The sequence below is a fragment of the Rhinatrema bivittatum genome, chromosome 3, assembly GCF_901001135.1.
Source record: "Rhinatrema bivittatum chromosome 3, aRhiBiv1.1, whole genome shotgun sequence".
NCBI lineage: Eukaryota > Metazoa > Chordata > Amphibia > Gymnophiona > Rhinatrematidae > Rhinatrema > Rhinatrema bivittatum.
In genome coordinates, this window is record NC_042617.1 from 409516735 (window position 1) to 409540627 (window position 23893).

The 23893-nt window shown below is 40.0% G+C and overlaps 1 protein-coding gene across 6 annotated transcripts in view; it reads right to left on the reverse strand.

Moving 5' to 3' along the window:
* Positions 1 to 23893, reverse strand: part of PRIM2 (DNA primase subunit 2) — a 608800-nt gene that overhangs the window by 45190 nt on the left and 539717 nt on the right. Inside the window, exon 14 of one of the 6 annotated variants that reach the window (XR_003855666.1) lies at positions 2730 to 2877. The exons of the other annotated variants lie outside the window; for them this stretch is intronic. The gene's annotated coding sequence lies outside the window, so the exon portion shown is untranslated. The remainder of the gene's footprint in view (positions 1 to 2729; positions 2878 to 23893) is intronic. 6 annotated transcript variants of the gene reach the window in all.

Genomic DNA, 23893 nt, shown 5'->3' on the forward strand with positions numbered 1-23893 from the left:
GGGATCTCTTTACACAGCTGGCAACCTCTAGTTTAAGCTAATTAACTTTAATTTTTCAGTGAAGCAGGAACAAAGCTCTCACACAGATACTAGTACTTCATTCTTTAATCACAAAATAAATGTCAACATGATTTAGCTTAAGGTTTTCCCTCCTCATTTTTTCCTTTCCCCTAGCATCTAATCCCAAAATCTATTTCTTTATTCCCCATGCCTAGCACTGCCTTAATTAGAAGAATACATGCTTTTCAAAACTAAACTTAGCTTTAAATGCTGATTATATTCCCTATATAGGTTCTGGCTCCTCAGAAAGCTCCTTCATTATATGGCTGAAGTGGCTCTGTACAGCTTGTTCTCCTCCTCCTCCTTTTCTCTTGATCCTTATTTCCAGTGCTTATTTAAAGCACCTCATGCCTTTGACTGGCAGACTGCTAAGTCATCCTGACTCAGCCCCTGCTTGCTTGTTTCATTTCATTTTTCATGTATTTATTTATATATCATGGAATCTGGGATATGTAGTGCTACCAGCGGCCATCTTAGCTTCTGTTAGCCCTATTTCTTCTCCATAGCTGTTGCCTTATAGTTTTATACCACTTCTTTTGAGCAGAGACTAACTTATGTGCTCAGTAAAACATCACAACATATATAGCTACCATTATAGACCCCCAGGCATACTAACAGCAGCAAATCCAAATACTCAAAAAGTGCTCAGTACAAAGGTAAACGGCAAGTATTTTTTTCCATCCTTAAACTTGGATAAGCATACCAATGACCACAAAAAAGTGTGTGAAAATCTTCCAGCACATTTGGAGAAAGAAGCAACAGAATTTGCAAAACAAGAGAAAAATCTCTTTAAAGAGCTAGACCAGCAAACAAGAAAACAATTGGTGAAAGCACAAATAAAGGAGGAAATATAGAGTTACTTCAGCAATTACAAATGGATGAAAACCTGACACAGGAATGGCTAAGAAGAGGTGAACTTAAAACTTAAGGATGAGAGACTGATGATCGCAACACAGGACAGTGGACTATGGACAAGCTGTTTTACAACCAGCATAGAAACTAGTGGCAAACCAGACAAATACACATTTTGTAAGAATTGGAAACAGTTGCACATCTCATCACTTGGTGTGATGTACCGATGTCAGAAGGCCGGTACACAATAAGGTACCACAGTTTATCCATTGGAAACTGTGTAAAAACCAACAATGCAGTACCAGAAAATCTATGGGATCACAACCCAAAAAGAACTGCAGTGAAAAAAAGTTGTAATCTCTTGGACATTCCCAAGCCATCCAAACAATGCTAGAAAATCAGACAGTGGCAAAGCAGAAAAACACAAGAGCGATATTGCTAACAGAAATGTCAGTACTGATTATTCTGTACAATGTATCAAAGACTAAGAAACTGTGGCAGAATGATACAAAAACAATTCTTGATATGTTGCCTTTACATATTACATCCTATGAACTCCAAAAGGAAGCTCTCTTTCACACAATCCAAGTATTAAGAAGAGCACTAGCAATAAAAGTAAGAGATTGAGACTGTATCCAACATGCCTGGCTTGTGATTGATGTTCATTTCTGTCATGGCTTGGGGACAGGAATTCCCCTGCAGGAGCAGGACCAGATACTAGATAAGGCTGGACAGGATCTTCTGCCTGACCAGCCACCTTCCCTGCACTTCCCTGCACTTGGGTTCTGGTGGTCAGTAAGGCTGCAGCTGGAGTATAGCAGGCATCAGAGACAATGCAGTGACAGGCAATGAGACAGGAAGCAGAAACGAGCTAGAACTTGAAGCCAGGGATGGAATAGGAGGCATAGGCTGGAACTGGAGACAGGGCTGAAACAGGAAGCAAAGTGTGGTCTAAAGACAGGGCTGGACTGGAGACAAGGCCAGGGACTGGAGAATTAGGCAAGGCTGGGGAATGGAGAATTAGAAAAGGTTGAGAACTGGAGACAAGGCCAGGAATTGGAATCAAGGGTAAGGCCTGGGACTGGAGACACAGAAGGCCCAATGGAAACTGGGGCCACAGGGAGAACTAGACAGGATGAGACAAGGACTGGACAGGACTAGACAAGACAAGGAATTGAGAGGGCCCGAAGGCCAAGGCATGGCAAGGAAGTACTAGAAGGCCAGAGGACAGAGCTAGAAGGCTGAGGAGGCCCTAAGGCAAGGCAGGAAGGCCGTGCAGGCTATGGGACAAGTCTGGAAGGCCACAGGATAAAGCTGGAAGGTCGAGTAAGCCACAAGGCAAGACAGAAGGCCAAATAGGCCATGCAGCTAGAATGCTAGGCAAAATAGGCCAGTGCAAGGAGCCAATGTGACTCGATGTCGAAGCAAAGAGTTGTGAGAGAGGCAAGGCTAAAAAGGGCTGGTCTTGCGGAGTCATGGGAGCATCAAGGAGGTAGTTCATGTAGGAGCGAACATGGCTGTGTGAGGACCTCTGCTGGTGGGGAGGCTGCCTAGTAGCCAAGATTATGACACATGATATGCAGAGAACTAACTTATTTAGAGAATTACCCTGAGAGAAGCATACACACAATCTCAGGGTCATACATATGCAAATATACATCTATAGCTCCATATAAGTGTATAGATTTTTGCTTTATTTCAGAAATACAGCTTTTTTTTTTAAGTTTCTTCTTCCTGATGCTCCTCCTCTGCAATGATTCCGCAGAGAGTTTCTCCTCCCTTGCAAGAAATGATCTTAATCTTCTTCCAAAACTCACCTGGTTGTTTCTTAAGCACAACTGTAGGGTAAGGTCCAATGTCTAGGGACCTTCATTTTCAGTTTTCATTTGATTTTTCCTGGGAACTTATCAGTGTTTATTTTATCCATCCAGAACAGATTTTGGAAACTGGACAGGGTGGAAATTTCTATAAATAAATAAAATGAACAAAAATGGGAGAAAATCAGTGGAGAAAAATGGAGAAATTACTACTTACCTAACAATTTCCTTTCCTCTAAGGAAGGCAGGTTAATCCACACCAGTGGGTTATGCACTCCTACCAGCAGATGGAGATGAAGTAAAACTGACTCGCTGACTTCCCTGACATAGCCCTGCCCCAACATCAGCCTGCCAGTTTCTCTAGAAAAGCCAAACTGTGGACAAACTGACTATACTTGAACATGACTAATAACTGTCAATCACACATGCTCCCAACCAAGATACACTGAGTTTAACAAAACACTCCACAAACAGATGATCCGTCTTCCTCAAGGAGTGAGAAACCTTCAAGTACCATATCCACGGCATGCATGAAACAATAATAACATGCATCCCTATCCCTGTCCAAAATGGACAGGGAAATAGACTGTTTCAAATGAAACTCCAAAACCATTTTTGGTAAAAAGGAAGGTACCACTACCCGGATTCATTTGCAAAAATGGTTCACAGCAAGAAAAAGCCTGTAAGTCAGAAATTTGCCTTGTTGAACAGATCACCACAAACCATTTTCAAGTAAGTGGCCACAAAGAGTGTACACAGAGGCCAAAATGTAGGACCCACCAAAAAATGCAATACGAGATTAAGGTCCCAAAGAGGCACCAGTAGACGCAAGGGAGGACGAAGATGCTTGCCTCCCTTCAAGAATCTGGACACATTCAGATGGGTAGACAAGGGGTTATCATTGACCCGTCTTCTACAGCAAGCGAGAGCTGCTACCTGCACCTTCAGAATGTTTAAACCTTCCTCCAAAGATTCCAATACCAGTGGAATTTCAAATTTAAGAGGGTGAGAAGCTCGCATGCCACACCAGCTCTTGAACACTCTCCAAACACTAATATAAGCTAGAGATGTAGAAAACTTCCTGGCCCAAAGCAAAGTGGAAATCACTGCCAAGAAATAATCATGTTTCAGCAAACAAGTCCTCTCAATGGCCAAACTGTAAGACAAAACAGACACAGATCGTCGTGTAATATTGGCCCCTGATACAAGAGATCCTTCCTGAGTGGCAGTCTAAGAGGACTGTCCACCAGTAGCTGCTGATGATCGGCACACCATGGCCTCCAGTACCAATCCATAGCCACCAGAAATACAGTCATGGTCTGACCTGCAACCTTCCAAAACACCCTGCTGATCATCGTCTAAGGCGGAAAGGTCACACCTGGATGAAAGCATCAAATTCCAGCATTCTTGGATCCCCTTCTGCGAGTTAAGAACCGTGGTACCTTCGCATTGTTGGAACTTGCCATCAAATCTAGGCACTGCCGATCCCAATGTTCCACTATGAACTGAAAGGCCTTGCTCATCAGCCCCCATTATCCTGGGTCCAAACTTGTTGGCTGAGGAAATCAGCTCATACATTGTCCTTCCCGGCAATGTGGAAGGTAAATATGCCCTGTAGATGTTGCTCTGCCCACACCATGAGCATATTTACTTTCACCATCACCTGTTGGTTTCTGGTTCCATCCTGATCCTGATGTAAATCACTGTTGTGGCATTGTCCGCCATTATCCTTACTGCTCATGCTGCCAGCCACTTGGCAAACCGCATTCGAACTGCATGCGCTTCCAAACGATTGATGGTCCACTGCCACTCCTCGGCATTCCACTGACCTTGCACCACCAACTCCTAACAGTGAGCACCTCCCCCCCCAAACCCAGAAGGCTTGCATCTGTTGTGAGCATCAACCAATCCATCGTCTCCAATGGTACCCCTTTCTGAGATGATTTGCTTGTAACCCACTGCTGTAGCTGAATGCTCAACTTCCAATGTCAAGTGGAGTCTCATTGTGTATTCTTGAGACTGTGGACTCCATCGGGAGAGCAACACGTGCTGAAGGGGCCTCATGTGTGCCCTCGCCCAGGGAAGTACTTCCAATGTGGCTGCCACAGATCCTAGCACCTGCAGATAAGACCACACCATAGGGCAAATTGACTCAAGGTTTGCACTTGAAAAACTAATTTTTGAATGCCACTCTTCAACCCTGCCCCAGTCCATATAGAATCACATGCCGAGGTAGTCTAGGGTCTGAGATAGCTGTAAACTGCTCTTGGCTAAGTTTACCACCAACCTATTTTCTGAAGCAAAGAAATCACCTTGCAAGATGCCAAATGACTCTTCTGTGCTCTTGGCCCGAATCAACCAGTCGTCTAGATATGGATAGACCAGAATCTCCTCCTTGCGTAGAGATGCTATTACCACCACCATGACCCTTGGAGAAGATTCTGGGCGCAGTAGCAAGCCTGAAGAACAGGGCCTGAAATTGATACTGATGTTCCAGAACAGCAAAATGTAGGAAATGTTAATGTTCCTGTCAAATGATAATATGTAAATAAGCCTCCATCAGATTGAGAGACGTGAGAAATTCCACTTTTTATTCTGCCATAATTATGGAGCGCAGAGTTTCCATCCTGAAGTGAGTCACTCGCAAATGCCAATTGAAAGCTTTCAGATCCAGGATGGGTCGAAAGGACCCCTTTTCCTTCTTGGGAACGACAAAATAAATGGAATAGCACCTTGTATTTTCTTGTGATCTGGGAATTAGAATTATGGCCTTCAGATCTATCAGCCTTCTTAACAAAGTCTATGCTGCTGCCCTCTTCAATACAGAGTTGCAGGGAGAGACCATAAATGCATCTGGAGGAATTCGGAGAAACTCTAGAGTATAATCATCCCTTACTACCTCCAGGAACCACTGGTTTGTCGTAATCTGGGCCCACCTTTGATAAAATTGGGATAGATGACTGCTTATCTCCTGATTCAGTAGGTGAGCCCCCAAACTTTCATTGTAAGGATAGAGATGCTTTGGTCCTGGAGCCCGCATGTTTATTAGGCTTCTTAGGCCAAAAGGACTGAGATCTTCCGAAGGGACGAGACTTCTGAGTAGCTGATCCTCTGTAAGGATGAAACAGATGGGAATTGCTGGAGTGGCCTCTCACCCCAAAAGAATGTAGTGATGCTTTCCTGTCCTCCGGCAAAGAATCTTGGATTCACCCCATCTAGTTGCCATCTTCTCCAAATCACTTCTGAATAAGGAGGACCCTTAAATGTAACTTTGTGAGTTTGGACTTGGAAATAGTGTCTTCTGACCAAGTTCAAAGCCACAGCTGGTACCTAGTTACTATCATGGAAGCCATCCCTCTAGCAGCTGTCCATACCAAGTCACAGCCCACATCAGCTAAAAATGCGGCTCCCAGTTCCATCACCGATCTGCTATTGGACCCTGCTCCTTCAGTCTCCCAAGAAAGACACAAACCAGTTCAAGCCATCAGGCAGCAGCAAGAAGCACTTTTCAAATTAATTGCCATGGTCTGAAAAGCCTGTTTAAGATGGCCTCAATCCTCCTTTCCTGAGCATCCTTTAGAGCTGCTCCTCCTTCAACAAGTATGATGATTCGCTTAGTAACAGTGCACACCAAGGCATCAACCTTTGAGACCAAGGGGTATAAACTCACCAAAGCATGCCTCCCTTTAAAAGTTGCCTCCGGGGCCTTACAGTTAAGATCAATTAACTCTTGAATTGGCTCCAGGAGGGGAAAGAAACAGGACCCTTTGCATAAAGTGACCAATAACGGATCTTTCTTTTATGAGCCTGTAGCATAAGCCATGTCTGCTCCTAGTGCTTTCAGGGTCTAAGTCAGACTTGGCAACTCATCTCTGTGAAAAAAATGGAGTACAATTCGCTGTGGCTCCAAATCAGGTGGAATTTCTTCCTCTTCCAGAGGTGAGAAAGTCAAGTCCCCATTGTAATCATCCGACGTCATGATCCGCATCCCCCTGAACATCTCCAGGGGCAGCCTCTCTGTGGCACTTGCCCGAAATAGACAGCTGAATCGCCCTTATATGGCAAGCTTTATAAATAGCAAAGTGCTTAGACTTTTTATCCTTGGAGCCATTATTCTTCCTTAAATCGGCTTTACACAGCATTCCGCACACAAACCAACTGCACAGTGGATATTCGTGTAAATACGTGCTCAAATCTAGGCCATGACCTTACATGCACAAGTACCCATGCATGTCAAGACACTGCCATGCAGCGACAACGCACGCACATTCTTGAGCATGTGGGAAAAAAACACCACCATGGCCTATCGTGCGGCTGACTGAACTGAGCTTGAGAGGTGGAGCTTAGCAAAAGCTGCTCAACACACTGACCCGTGCTGCCTCCACTCTTTACTAACTCCCGAGAGAAGTGAGAGGGAAAAGGGAAATGCCGAGGGTAAAAGAGACCAGGTAAGGTGTAAGAAAGCCTAAACTTCTTTCTTAACTTTTTTTTTTTTTTACTTGAGCTCAGCCCTTTTTGGCTCAGAGCACAATCAGGTCTCCACTGTGGGGGGAGAGGGCATAAGCCTTCACTGATGAGCACTCCTTAGTCCTTTTTGGTTTTTTTTTAAGCTTACACCTGGTTAGGCTTCCAGACGTAATCAGCTGAGGGTGGGACCAACAGGTGTCTCCTCAGGAGCTCAAAATCTGTGTTCAGTTCTTCTCCTAAACTTCTATCTTCTTTCTCTGGTTTTTTTTTTTTTTTTTTTAGCAAGCTCCACAAGGGAGCTGCATGTCCACCATCTGCTGGAGATGGAGAATACTGGCAGGCTGATGTCGGGGTAGGGCTATTTGTCAGTGACTTCAGAATGCTCAGTACTAAACAAGCAATCCTTTCTTGGTGTCTTACTTCAGTTAAAATTAAGTAGCTTATTTCTGCTTATAAGTTTTCTTGTAACCAATTAAATTGTGCAAGCTAGCAGACCTGCCACTGACAGGAACATTTCCAAACATGTTCCAACCTACAACCTTAGTTGAAATAAAAATACCTAATCACACGTAGAGTTAATGGTAAAAGGGAAGAGAGGGGAGGAAGAGAAAAGAAGGGAGAAGGAAGGTGATAAAAGATAACAGAAGAAAGACGAGAGGTGGAAAGGATGGGAGTAGGAAGAAATTATCAGTAAGTTTAAATTAAAACCAATAAGTTAATATTACCACGCTTAAGGTGTAAAAAACTTGAGATGGAGGTGAAGTGCTCCTATCCTAATGGTGCTCAACAGACAAGACACTGAGGAAAGGGTTAAATCCTAGTTGGGAGTATATGTATTTATTTATTTTATTTATATTCTGCCTTTCAGACACTTCAAAGCTGACTAATTCAGGTATTGTAGAGTATTTCCCTGTCCCTAGAGATGTATATGCTATTTTTTCACATCACACGTGGCAGAAAGTAGGAAATGAATAACTTCTGTCACTCCATCCATAGGAGCAAGCTGAAACTGGGGAAAATGTTCAGGCTGAATCTGGGGATATTGATCTGACACAGGATGAGTCCAAGGAGAATAATGATAATTACTGTTATAGAGCTATTAGATTAAGATGAAAAATGGCAACAATGTTCTCTGATCATGGCTTCCATATTCAATACTGACAGATAAAGTTTTTTTGTTTTAGTTCTACACTTTTTAGAAAATTCAAACATATATTTCAAAAGACAGCTTCAATGCATTGAAATATATTCACTCCTGTCTCAAACAGCATGAACACTCAGTGGCACATATATGCATCACAGAGGTATGGAAGAATTTGAAGGCAGAAAACAGTGGCAATAAAACGTTGACAATATCAATATGACGTTAACTGCAATGGAAATAAATTACTGGAGAGCTGTTCTAATGAGAATCATTTGCATTGTTTGTTATTGGACAGACTGGAATCTGGATTTTTGTGGAATTATATATACATGATCTTAGTCCTTGGCAGGTTGTACAGGGTACAATTTGACTCAAATAAATGAAGTGAGTCAAATTAAGAAAATGGAAATAGCAAAAATATTCAAAATGAACTGATTGCTAAAATGGCAAACACATCCTTGATGCCAAAGTGGAAAATTATTCATACAACCATTTTGGTGATATCATGGACAGTACTTTCCACAGCACCCACACTGAGCAACTGTCAGTTATATGCCACATTGCTATGGAAGATTATTTGTTGATGGATTGTTTAGAAAACATTCTACTGGATTCCTTGATGTGGATACCAGTACGGGCAAGATGCCGTGTGATACTCTTTTGGCCCAACTCCAGAACTGGAAAATTTGTGTTAATGGACTGTAAAGGACAGAGTTATGACAACTGAAGCAATATGAAGGGCAAAAGAGAGTACAAAAAAAAGAGTGAAGCACATTAACAAAAAAGCTCTGTTCGTGTCCTGTAGCAGTCACAGCTTGAAATTTTGTCATCCTGTATGCTGCTAAATCATCTGTGCTGTCTATTCCATTTTTAGAGGTGCTACAAAATGCTTTTCTTATTTTCAGTTCTTTTACTCATCACTGTTTGTACTTGAATAAAATATTACCCAGTTTATAGTCAAACACTGGGGAATAGCCTAGTGGTTGGAACAGCAGGCTGGGAACCAGGGTTCAAATCCCGCTGACACTCCTTGTGACCTGAGGCAACAGAGGCCAGATTTACTAAGCTGCAATATTGTTGATATTATGCATTAAAAAAAAACAACACCCCTATTGAAATTAGCTACTTTGCAGCTACTGCATAGACAATAAAATGCAAATATAATAGGGAATCTTGCTGTGACATCACGGATCCCTGGAGCCTATTTCACCATCGAGGCTGAAGTTAGGGCAGAAGGTAATGAGAGGGCCCCGTTACCTTCAGCTTTATTACCTTATGATATCTCTGAGATGGATGAAGAACCATGTGATTTTACCCTTACAGCTATATGACACTGGTTAATAAAGTGGAGAATGTTATGTCCAACTGTATCTCAACTGTAAAAATAACAGAGAACACTAAATTTCAGTTGCAAGAACAAGAAGTGAGACTGGACTCCTTTGAAAGTTTTTTCATTCAATAGGCTCTCAGGTTTCTACATTGCAGGAAACTGCAGCTGTGCAGATCAAAAATAACATGCAAATACACAATCAACCAGAGGTCCTGGGGAACCAGACAAGGGTTAAGAACCTTCATTTTTTGAACTTTCCAGTGTCCAGATTATTGTCAGCATAGGAGTTATTTAAAAAATTAAAAATGGAATTGATATTCTGTTTCCTGAAGACAAAATTCCTCTTTTATCAAAGATTTCCTATGCATCTCAGTACAGGAGGATTGGTGCTTCCTCTGAAGGTGGGGTGAATTCTTTTGTTATGATGAGTCCACCTCTTTCAGAGTTCCTGGAGTCATCTATTGATGATATACCTGCGAGAGCCATGTTGGTCTTTTTTTTTGCTCCTTTGTTCATCTGGTTCAGTCAGAACTAGGGTTGGGATCCTGACACCATGAAGGAGGAAGGGAAAGGCAGGAGAAAGATGCTGGGGGAGGGGGTAAGAGACTGGGGAGAGAATATTGCGAGTGGAAAGGGGTTAAGAGGCAGGGAAGAAGATGCTGAGGAAAGGGATTAGGGGGTCAAAGGGGAATGAAAGGCAGAGTGTGGACTTTAGGGGAGGGGGTTAAGGAGGTGGAGCTGATGTTAGAACAAGAGGGCACCTTCCCCTGCTGCTCACTTGTAGAACACCACTTGAATAAACCCTCGTGCCTTCTAATCCACAGCAAGGATCAGGGTGCAGTTGGCGTTGGGAGATGCACATCAATAATTTTTACCCAGGGCCCCATTTGCCCTAGAGCAGACCCTTCCTAGAAGAGTAGTCTCCACCCTATGAAAGAATCCTGTAGGTCTGGGACTACAGAGAGAGTGAGATTTGTAAAAATAACCAGTAGCAGGATATGCCTTTCTGCCTTATTAGATAATGGGCTCAGAAAATTGATGGAGTATATGTGAAATTTCTGTTTAAATACAAAATGTATGTAAAATTAACACACTTCTATGTTAGCCGTGTAACGGGGTTCTTGTTCATTGGATGGAACACACAGAAGGTGGGAAAGGGGGGGTGGGAGAATAAGGTCTAGAGCCTTCTGATGAGGGAACAACTCTTTTAAAGCTAATGGATATCACAAATAAAATACTCTGCCAGTTTTGTTTCCAAAAAAACATCCTATTTATTTTAGGCAGAAATTAGATACAAATTAACAATAGAATACAGAGAATTCTTGAACTCTAGATTAAAGAGTAATTCTCCACATACAGTCTCTACAAAAAAAAAAACAATGAAGATGTTATTTGAATAGGAAGGTCATTGACCTTTTTCTAACCTATCTCCATCTGTTAACTTCTAAAGGATTTAAATCTGTAACCAGCCCTGAAATACTCTTAGGTCTTTACTCCTTTCCAAGCAAGTATTAAGACTGCTGGTTGAGGGAGTTGCTTTCCCAAATACAGTTTACTTACAAGTCCTGAGCTAGAAAAATCAAGACAGAGTTGGCAGGATCTGAATTCTTCAGACCTGATGAAAGTGGGATACAGCACTCTCCTTGCTTCAGTAGATTTGCAGTAATAGAACACACTCCTTCCATTCACTATTAAACTGAGCCTGTTTAATTGACAGATGATTTTTAATGTAATAATGTCTATATTGACTCAAGTTTAAGATTTATTGTCCTTGAGAGACATATTGACTTTATGCTTACTGCTTGATTCGTTATAGAAAGGCTAACAGATGCAAGGTAGCACTTTGGGTATATTTTTGGGTACACAAAGAGAATTCCGATTGAAATCTAGAAACTGTGAATGGTTACTAATATTAGTGATTATCTTATGAAACTAGGTCCAGAAATGTTTAGAACAAAAGTTGTTAGACTACTCAGTCTAATAATATAATGACTCTAGGTAAACAAATTTCAGAATTCAATATGCATTCCTTTTATTTTCAGTTTACTATGAAATCATAAGTAAAGAGGCAGGATAATTAAAGAAAAAGGTTATGGCATACCTGAAAATTTTATTTTTTTCTGAAGATTTAATTCATTTACATAATTCATTTACATAGATGGTTAGGCTGAAAGAAGCCCAGTAGTGCATCAAATTCAATCTTCAATTCCCTACATGGTAATCCAGAGGATGGTAGAAAATCACTGCATCTCTAAACAATTTTATAGCCATACTTAAAAAGGAAGAATGACTAATAAATTTAAGGGTTTTATTAGAGCACATTTCAGTACTGCTCAGCATCATAGTCAGGACAGATGCCTACATCAAAATTAACAATGCTTACATTTTTAAAATGCAAAAAAAAATATATATATATATCTCCAAATATGATAGTATATTATTAAAACCACTGAGTTATCACTTTTCCCGGGAGACTACATCATCATAATCAGAATTATCTTTAGTTTTAGAAAATGGTAAAAAATTTCAACACTCAAAAGTTTAAAAATTTTTTTCTTCCTCATCATTCCATCTCCTCCCTCTCTTTTTCATGATGCTAGCATGCTCCGAACTGTGCATACTCCTTTCCAGTTTATCATCTACTGGCATGCCTAGGTCTTTTTCCTGGTTTGTGTTAACAACTAATACACCATTTAAAGCATATAACTCTTGCCTCTTCTTGCGCATTAAGCTATATTTTCAAACTAATTACATTTTATTTTATTTTAATGTCCATATATATAGAGCACTTGATGAATTCTTTGAAGAACTGTGCTGCTTAGTAAAGAATTGATTAATGGTTGCTGGAGGCATCCTTAGTTTTTAGTAGTTTTAAGCAAACCTGGGGCCACTTTAAGGAAAGCTTTAAGGAAAGCTTTAAGGAAAGCTTTCTTACAGTTTGATATATTGATGTATTTTTTATGTATTAACTGTTTTATATTAATGTCTTTTAGTGATGGGTTAATTAATTTCTTGATGTACTGTTTTATTATGATATATTGACTGATGTATTATCCTGCTTGATATAAACTGCTTTGGCTCAAACCGAGGAAGGCAGTATAAAATACCTCATTAGTATTGTTCTTGTTTATTCTTTGAAACCACTTTGGGTTGTACTTTGGTACAAGGCAGGCAGTGTAACATAGTAAATGATGGCAGATAAAGAAGCAAATGGTCCATCCATTCTGCCCTGCAAGTTATTTAGAGTAGTAACGACCGCTCTGTGCAGGCTGCACCCCTCAAATCTTCTGTTAAGAGTATAATTGCCGCTTAGTGCAAGTTGCCCCATGCAGAAATGTTATAGCTAAAGTTAAACATATATTGTTAATAAAGGGGCATCAGAAAGCCAGAAACACGTATGGTCTATAGACCATTGCCAGTTCTTTCTATCATCTACCCCAAATGGATTAATTTTTTGTCTTTTATACTGCAGATAAAAAGGTGAGTCCATGTTCAAAATTAAATATAGGATCTTCCTTTCTATCTTACAATACCCATCTCTTGCTTTCCTCCTTTCTCTGATAAATCTGAAAAATGTTTTGTTACTTTGTTCTACCTCTTTGGCAAGCTTTTGCTTTCCTGATTTCTTTTTTGGTCTCTTTCAGCTTCACCAGATATTTTTTTCTGTATTCCCCTTTTTGAGTTCCACTGTACTTTTTGAATGCTGATCTTTTTGCCCTTATTTTTTCAGCCACCTCTTTGGGGAACCATATCAGTTTGCTTTTATTTTTACTTGTATTTATTTTTCTTACATAAAGATTTGTTGTCTTTATCATAGCTCCTTTTAATTTGGCTGTTTTTCCACTTTACCCATCTTCCAGTCTTAACTCATCCTCAAGGTACATTCCCAATTTACCAAAATCTGTTTTTTTGATCTTCATATGACTCCCGTCCATCTTGGCCATTATATCAAATCATATTGTTTGATGATCACTGGTTCGCATGTGAGCACTCATCCAGACGTTAGAGATGCTATCTCCAGTTGTGAGCTCCAGGTCCAGTATCGCTCCTTCCCTTATGGGTTCCATAACCATTTGTCTGAGCAGAGCTCTTTTGAAGGGCATCCACAATCTCTCTATTTCTTACAGATTCTGCTGCAGTGGATACTCCAATCAACATTTGGCAGAGTAAAATCCCCAATGAGCAACATCTCTCCTTTCCTTTCTACCTTTTGATGTCTTTGGCCAAATCTCTGTCCAGTTCTTCTGTGTGAGTTGGAGACCAATAGATTTCACCAGTGTAAATGGAAGTGCTATTTTTTTATTTTTTTTTAAGACAGTCCACACTGCTGCTTCTTTTCTTTATGCCCCCTGCATTTCAGGTGCTTGGATACTGTTTTTGTCATGAAAAGCTACTATTCCTCCTCTTATGTCATCTGTATCCTTCAGCAGGTTATATGATAGAATCCTATTTATGAGACTTGCTGAATCATCTTTCTGTAATAGAACAATATCCAAATCTGCATCCACTATTAGGGTCTGAAGAGCTTTCAAGATTTTCACTCTTGGCTTGCTGCTCTTCTTGGTCACTTTTCTGCCTTTTTGCTTAAGAGTGGACTATTTAGCTGGTTCATGTTGTTAATTTCTCCACCCACTTCCTGTATTTTTCAGGGTGACATAACACTTTTGTTCGCACAGGCCTCTACAGACACCAGTGCTTCATCTTGGATTTAAGATACTTATTTTTCAGATAAAATGAACAAAGATCGTGCCTTTTCAATTTGCAGCTCTGCTTTTCACAAAAATTCTTTTCAATTGCTGTGCAGGTGCTTCAGGAAGTCTTTGAAAAACTAATGCGTGCTTCCTAGTGAAGAATTTATTCATAGTGGCTAGATGCCTCTACAGAGTGAGATTTTAAAAGTGTGGCTTGTGCAAAAATGGCCACAGGTGCGCGTATGTGGGCCGTGCGCAAGCAACATGGATTTTAAAAAGCCGCAAAGTATGTGCATATATACTCGGGCATGTGTCAAAAATAAGAGGCTGGAAAAGGGGCAGTTATGCAGTAACTCCATATTTTAAAACCAGAGATCATGGCACATGTTGGCCTTTTATCCATATAATTTTACTGCTGTTCCAGTTGAGAAGCAAGTTTGTAAATCTCAAGTTTTAGGGCTTACAGGATAGGGTGAGGGGTCTGGGTGAACTGGGGAGCATGCAGGATGAAGAACTAGAGGGGTCTGGAAGACCTCAATATTAACTGGGCAAGCATGTTTTAAAATACACCTACATACATGCAATAAAAGGGAAGAAAGTCCTATAGAAGATACGTGCACTAGCTGTGCTCGAGTAATCTCTTAAAATTAGGAGCTCACTTATGCGCGGTTGGTATATATTAAAATATATGCGTGCAACAGCATGTACGATTTAAAATCCCAGTGTATCTTTGCTCGTGCCCCAATGTGTGTGTGTATGGGTGCACGTGTGTTCATTTTACAATTAGCTTGTTAGATTTTAGGAGTTTTAAGCAAAGCTGGGGACCTTTTGTTGGCATAAGCTTCTGTGATCATTCTAGCTCCAACCTGGACCTATCTATTTTTCAGATAAGAAAGGAAAAAAGATTGTCTTTTAAATGTAGAGCTTTGACCTATATGGAAAACGCTGTAAGTACTGGAGCCCAGAGCATAAACTAAGAAGTGGAACCCCTCCTCATCTTCCTTACTTGCTCACACATTTGATTCTGTAATATTTCCATTTTATCAATAGTATAATATATTATGATTACTACTGCTACCACTCACAACAGCACAACATAAATGGTTTTTATACAAGAAATACACAAATCAGAATACTTTTTTTTTTAAAGTCTGATACATGAGAAATTCATCCTAATCACTTAGTTGTGAAATGACCCTGCCTTGCTTTTGCAGAGGCAGTATCTTCAGTTTTAGAGAAATTCAACTTATGACAAATTTTATACTCAGCTGAGAATTCATCCAGACTTTTCAGGTGATCTAATAACATTATTGAAAATAAACATGAGAAGCAGAAGAGGACTGGAAGGCTGCTCTGCTTATTCTACCCAGCAACCCCTGGAAGAAGACTCCAGAGGTCACTGTGAGCGAATCCAGGCTTCAGGCTCCACAGCCCCAGCTTCCAGAGGCTCTGCACCCCTTGCAGCAGAAGATGACTGGAAGGCTCATCTGCATGTCCTACCCAGCAGCTCCTGGGAGAGGACTCTAGAGCAGTGTTATGATGCAAGTCTCTTGGTGGGAAACTAGGAATTCCCATCAATGGAAGTAGTAACAATATAGAACCTGATAAGTACAACTTCAACCTAAGAAATTTCCACTCTTCTCCTAGTGGTTACCAAAATAGAATTATGTAGATCAACTGGGACCATGTCAATAGAGGCACGTAAAATAAATGTAAGGTTTAAAGGGAAAGCCATTTGTTGTTCAAAAGCAGATCCATATATCTGTTGGAATTGCATAGCCAATCCTCAAATGCTAACATCAAGCAAACCATGTCATAGCATTTAAAATTGGGAAAATTAAGACCATCTTCATCTCTCGGTAGCATCAGTGTTCAAATAGAAAGCCTTGCCTTCTTGTTTCTCCAGATAAAATGGTTGCACAAGCTTAAGAGCTTATGAATATCCTTTTGAAGTATTTATTTATTGAGTTTTATATACCGTTGTTCGGTTTCGCTATCACAACTGTTTACAAAGTTTCGATGTTTAACAGAGTGTTCAAAAATTCTTACGCTTGTTAACATAGTTAACTTATTCATTATAAACATAGCTTGGTTGTAAATTGTACAGGTTAAATTACATATTTTGGATTGAGTCTGCATGTTTATATGGGTCGATTGGGAGTGAAGAAGTATCAGAGTCATAGGTTGTTTTGGTAGGCTCTGGTGAACTTCCAAGTTTTTAGTTCTTTTTTGAAGGTTTTTAAATTTTATTGTGTTCTCAGTTCGGTTGGGAGGGAGTTCCATAGTTCGGGGTTTCCTAGGGATATGGCTCTCTTCCGAGTTGAGGTAAGTTTCTGATGAGCAGGTGGAATTTTTAATAAACCTTTGTTAGCTGAATGGAGATTTCGGTTTGGTGAGTGTAGTTTTATGGATGCACTTAGCCAATTTGTTTGTTCTTCATACATTATTTTGTGTATTATGAATAGTATTTTATAGTCTATCCTGTATTTTATTGGGAGCCAGTGTAGTGATACGAGAGTCGGAGTAATGTGATCATATTTTTTCATTCCTGTGAGTATTCTGGCGGCTGTATTTTGAAGGATTTGGAGTGGTCGGATGGAGGTAAGTTGAAAAGCAGGGAGTTGCAATAATCCAGGTTGGAGAAGATGAGTAGTTGGAGGACTGTTCTGAAGTCGTTGGGGGAAAGGAAAGGTTTTAGGTGACGTAGGGTTAGGACTTTGTGATATCAGTCTTTGATTTTTGCAGAGATGTGGTTCTTGAATGATAGTTCCTTGTCAATTATAACTCCTAAGTTGCGGGCATGGGTGGCAGGGGAGATTGCTGGCTTTTGGTTCGATATGTTGAGTGGAGGTATGTGTGTAGGATTATTCTTTCTATCCAGGATGATTATTTCTGTCTTATCAATGTTTAGGATAAGTCTCATGTTGGTTAGTAATTGCTTTACTTTGGTGAGGTAATTGGCTGGTTTTTTTTGTAGGTGTCTTCCAGGGATTTGTGTATTGGGATAAGTATTTGGATGTCATCAGCATATATGAAGTGAGTCAGTTTAAGGTTTGAGAGGAAGTGGCATATCGGGAAAAGATAAATGTTGAAGAGAGTCGCCGATAGTGCTGAGCCTTGGGGAACTCCAGTATCTAGGTTTATTTTCTTTGAGAGGGTGTCGTTGATTGACACTTGGTAGGTCCTTTGTGATAGATAGGATGTGAACCATTGTAGGGTTTTTTTCTTTTACACCGATTTCGGATGGATGTTCAATCAGAATTGAATGGTTTATGGTGTCAAAGGCTTCTGATAGGTCTAGTAGGACTAGAAGGAAGCTGTGGCCTTTGTCAAATCCTTGAGCACGGCGTTGTTTAATGATAGGAGTAGTGATTCGGTGTTTAATTGTTTCTTGAAGCCGAATTGCGTGGGAAGTAGGGTATTGTTCTGTTCCAGGTGGTCACTTAGTTGGGAGTGGATGATTTTCTCAATGATTTTGGCAATGAATGGTAGGTTTGATATGGGTTGGTAGTTTAGTGGGTTTTCTGGATCCAGGTTGTTCTTTTTCAGTATGGGTTTGATAATTGCTGATTTTAGGCAGTTGGGGTAGTTTCCTTCTGTGAAGGATAAGTTCACGATGTCGGTTAATGTTTTAGTTATTGATGGCTCGATATCTTTGATCATCTGTATGGGTATGCTATCAACAGGGTGTTTAACTGGGTTCATTTTATTGATGATATTTTGGATTTCCAGTGATGATGCTGAATCAAAGTTGGGCCAGTTTGTTGATTGCTTGATTTGTATTTTTGGGTCTTGCGTGTTGTTGTTGAGGTTGTTGCTTATGATGTTTTTGATTTTTTTGTTAAAGATTTCTGCAAAGTCATTGCTTGAGAGCTTGGAGGTTAGTGATGTTTGGTCATTGAAGGCTTTAGTTAGGCCATGTACGATATTGAAAAGCATTTTTGGGTTGTGTTGGAATTTTTTTTTTTTTGAGTAGAAGTCTTTTTTTGCATTGTGATTAAGTTTTTTGTAGTATGCTAAGTGTGATCTGTATGTGTTTAGTAGCGTGGTTGATTTGTTGTTCCTCCAGGTTTTTTCTTTTTTTCGGAGTTCGCGTTTGGCTGATCTGATGTTTTCGTTGTACCATTGGTATCATTTTCATTATCGTGGGGTTTATCGTGTCTGCTATTGTTTTAGTGATATTGAGCCAGGATGAGGCAGCGTTTTCTGCGTTGGATAGATCTATGTTTGTTAGTTCTGTTTGAGACACTTCAAGAAAATCTACAATGTTGAAGGGTGGCCGGTAGGAAAAGGATCTACGTATGCTTTTTTCTGTTGTAAATTTACAGTTGGAGGATAGGTTGGTGTAAATTAGAGAGTGGTCCGATCAGGGGATCTTAGTGATATTTGTGTGGTAATTAGTCCATATGTCAGTACTGATGAAGACGAGGTCTAATGTGTGACCTGCTTTGTGTGTTGGGCCTTTGATGATTTGATTTAGTCCTAGGGTTGATAGGGCATCTGTTAATGAGTTGCATGTGGGGGAGTGGAGGATTGTGTCAACAAGTATGTTAAAGTCGTCTAAGATGATAATGGGTTTGTTGATAGTTTGGACAAGAAAAATTCTATTAGTGTAGAGCACTGCCGATCCAGTGAATTGGGGGGGGGGGCAGTATACCAGACAGATTTGTAGTGAAGGTGAGTCGAATAGTGCAATTTCCAGTGGTAGGTGGGTGTTAGTTGGGAGTAGTTTCATCTGTAGGTTCCTTTTTACAATTAGCATTTACAGTACATATTCATGCTGTTTAATTTTGTATAAACTGTTTTATGTAAAGCCTGTTGCTAAAATTAATGTTGTCTGTAAACCGAGGTGATGTATCTTTATACGTACCGCGGTATATAAGAATCTTGAAATAAATAAATAAATAAATAAATATAATAATTTAAGCATAAGTATCAATTTAATTAATCCAATCCTACCCTGCAGGGAAACAGGAAAGGCAGATCAACTAGTCAGTTTAGAGTGTAATTCTTCAATAATAGGGGAATATTGACAGAGTACCACAAATCTGGATGTTTGTGCACCATTAATTCTAGGTATTTAAAGGAAAATTCTGCCAATCTGGTTGCAGGTTGCCCAATATATCCAAGACTTCAGATTTATCTAAATTTAAGTTAAGTCCAGAAAAGGTTTTGCAGGTTTCAAAAATCTTTAAGACTACTGGGAGAGAAGTGTGCACTTGAGACAAAAACATTAAGAAGACATCTATGAATAACACGGTATTTAGAGTTTAGATCCCTATTTGAGTTCTAGAAATTTGCAAATCATTTTCTAACTTATGCACTAAGGATTCCAGGGTTAACACAAATAGAGAGAACAATGGGCACCTTTACCTCTTTCCCCATTGTAAAATAATCAGATCTGATAGAAGACCATTGATATATAGCTGTGAAGTGGGATTAGAATATAGAGTGCATATAGTGTTGTAAATGTGCCCCTGGAAGTACAACATTGATAAAACAAATTTCAGGAAGGACCATAAAACTTGGTCGAATGATTTTTTTGGCATCAAACCCAACTAATAAGAGCTCAGGGACACAACCTCGTTGACATTTCTCCATGGTGATCAATAGTTTTCTCACATTAGGACTAGATTTCCTGCTATAAACAAATCCTGCTTGACCTGAACTAACAAGATTGCAAATAGACTAAAATATCTTTTGCCCATTCAATTTTGTGTAGCATTTGATACCTTGGTTCAGTAAGGAAAGTGATCTATAGGACCCTGTTATTTTCGGATCATTATCTGACTTAGGCAAAACTATGATTAAAGTATTTTTTATACAGTTTGGCATAGATTTTGCTGTTGTCATTGCATCAAAAAGATTTCATAGGTCTAATGCAGTATATTCAGATAAGCTCTTGTAAAACAAAGCATCTAGCCATTCTGGCTCAGGAGTTTTAAAATTCTGCAACTCTTTTATAACCAGCTGGATCTCCAAGATTGTAAATGGCATATCTAATTTTATTAACACATCCAGGGATATCTTTGGAAGATTTAGACCGCACATTAACTAACTATTCTAATGCTTCTCTTGTTCACTAGAATATAGCTTTGCACATAATCTCCTGAATATGGAGCAAATTTCCTTTGGCACCATATGACAGAACCCTTTTATCATTATATATACTAGAAACGGATTTTGACCCCGACTGTGCTCAGATTAAGTTAGCAAGCATTTTGTTGGATTTTTTGCCATAGAGGTAGAATTTATATTTCAAAGCCTGACGAGAGTAACCTGCCTTACGTAGTAATTGATAGTTTAAAGTTTGTTGCATGCTGCTTAAATTAGTTTTAGTAATCATAGGAGGAGACTCTATCCAGGCTTGTTTACATTTCTTAATTTGTTTATCTAACTCTAAGGAGATCAATATTCAGATCTAAACATTTAAATGGATAACTTGGAGTTAGATGGATAATTGGAATTAGATGGATAACTTGGATAACATGTACTTAGAAGGATAACTTGTGAGTTATCCATTTAAAATGGCTTTAAATATTGACCTCAAGATATCTACATTTAATTTCTTTTTTTCCAATCATATAGCTTGCAATCTTACCTCTCATTATTTCTTTCCCAGCTTCCTAATATAAGATCTATTTTATATAGGCCATTGGTGTTTTTATATTCTTTCGAGCACTCTTTTTTTTTTTTTTTTTTTTTTAAATCAAGCAAGAGAATTGGTGACATTCTCCAAATAGATGTCCCAGAGCTACCATATCCACAAATCAATTGGTAGGAAACCAAACTATGGTCAGAGAACACCATGGTTTCTATTTGAGCTGTATCTATCTTGCCAAACAGATTCTCTGGAACTAATAAGTAATCAATTCGCGTTTGGATATCATGGGCCCTAGTCTGATGCATGTAGACCCTCATGAAAGGGTTGAAAATTCTCCAAGCATCTACCATAGCCAAATGGGAACATAAAAAAAGAACCCCCTTATTGAACCTCAGTGAGGCAACCTTCTAATTTCAATTGAAGATGTTCTTCTTTACAGGGATGTGTGTAATGTAAAAAAGCTAGGGAGCATTTTAATTGCTGTAAATAGCTCAATGCCTTTTTTTCTTTTAATAAGTATGTGCAGCCCTGCCACATCCATATTACCACTTTAAATGTAGATATTTTCTTACCACTGTTTTATATTCCATAAACTGCTCCAATAATTCTTGTTGGGAGAACCTAGGCTCCCAATGTGAGCTTCGGATCCAGAATTAGAAAGCTCAATGACATGAAATACTGTGGGCCGGATTTTAAACGCCCTGCACGCGTAAATCCAGCCGGCGCGTCTATTTTGCATAGGCCGCCGGCGTGCGCAAGTCCCGGTGCTTCGTAAAAGGGGCGGGGAGGGGGCGTGTCTGGGGCGGGACCGGGGTCAGGGGGCGGCAGGACCGGGGCGTGGTGCCGGCCCGGGGGCGTGGTCGAGGCCTCCGGACCAGCCCCTGGGTCGGGTGATGGTGCGCCAGCAGCCCGCTGGCGCGCGCAGATTTACACCTGCTAAAAGCAGGCGTAAATCTGGCAACAAAGGTGGGGGGGGGGTGTTTTAGATAGGGCCGGGGGGTGGGTTAGGTAGGGGAAGGGAGAAGGAAAGTTCCCTCCGAGGCCGCTCCGATTTTGGAGCAGCCTCGGAGGGAACAGGCAACACGCGCCGGGCTCGGCGCACGCAGGTTGCACAAATGTGCACCCCCTTGCGCGTGCCGACCCCGGATTTTATAAGATACGCGCGTATCTTATAAAATCCAGCGTACTTTTGTTCGCGCCTGGTGCACGAACAAAAGTACGCCCTCGCGCAAATTTATAAAATCTACCCGTCTGCACAAGCGGATGTTATCCCAATAGTTAATAAATCCTAAGTCCATCTTGACCAATTCTCATATTGTAGCAGCCACATTCCCACCCTTTCTTTTTTTTTTAATTTTTAATTTATACATTTCAAAATTATAACAAATATTCCCACCTTTTCAACCCATTTGCCTGACTTCTTTTTCCCCTCCTCACAACACCAATGACCCCGCCTCTTCCTCCCCCATCCCATATACCAAAAAGTTCAATAATAAAACAGACCAATGTCAACCACAAGAACCTTGAGCATACCCACTCCTACCAGAGTCCTGGAGTCATATCAACATATTTGGGTCCCATTGCCTATTGAAAAAGTGGTGTGAAGCACAAGTGACGTAAAAATCAATGTACAGATCTTCAGCTGTAGCAATTAAGGTCTGTATATTGTAGAAAATGTCAACCATTCAAAAATGTTTAACTAAAAATGAGAAAAAAGATAAGCTCTACACAGGTACTGATGATGTAAAAACATAAATCAACCATAGTAGTATTCTCAGCTTTATCCCACTAGCATAAATCTGCTGACCACTCTCAGCCAGAGGTACAGCACACCTACGGAGTGGTGTCTCGCGCTGCAGCCGGTATTTCCAAATGTTTCAAAAATTCCTTAGATGCAGTGGGTGTCTCACACAATTATGTTGCCTTCATGTCAAAGTTTAAGCTTTGCTGGATATTATAACATGAATCAAATGTTTTGGTTCACTAATTCAGAACATACTGGCACAAACTCCTTTTAACTGAAACCTAGTTTGAAAAGACCTGGAAAATCAGTTCTTTGTGTTGGTACTTTGGGTTCCTAATAAATAATCTCTTTATTTTTCCAAGAAGCCATGATATCTTATGCTTTTGAACGTAATCCTGGAACAGCACCAGTATCACTGGTGCTGTTTGGTTGCAAACGCACTGATGATTTCGGGCCCACATGGTGTGTGCATTCAATTTTGAGATTCCCCGCCAGATATTCTAAATGCAATGCTTGGGGAAGCCAGTTTTGCACTGTTTCTAACAGCGAATCAACACCCACAATGTCTAGCAAACAGATATGCAAATTGTTTCCTCACAATATATTTTCTAGATTGCCAATTTTTGATTCACTTGCTCCCACCATTTTTTCAAGTGCTATAATTTTCCTCTCCAATGCCAGAGATGAATCTTCTGCTAATAAATTCTTGGCCATTGTATCATCTAGTCTTTTCCCTATATCTGTGATCATACTTTTAAAATCAGTAATGCTATTATTCATAGTAACTAACTTACATTCAAGTGCTGTCACTACAGCAGCAATCAGCATGCTGAAAGTAGTTTCATCAAGACTTTCAGGCCTGACGTTTCCTGTCCATCAGCCATTTTACTTTCAGCAGTTTTTGTTTTTTTGTCTTTTTTTCTGGATTCTAGTTGTCATATCTGTTTTGATTTTTTATAACAAATTTATTCATATACTGAGTTGTTACCTTATATCCCCAGCAGAGCTGTTGAAACACACAGTACAGATTAATAAAGACTTTATCAGGGGGTGGCACTCAGATCTCCAAGTAAGCATGGCTTACCGCTCTCACTGTATCACGTGAGTCCCTAAAGTTGCTTTTAAGACACAGTACATACTTTCTCTGCAGAAGATCAGAGTACTCATCTTTTTAAAAGTACTTT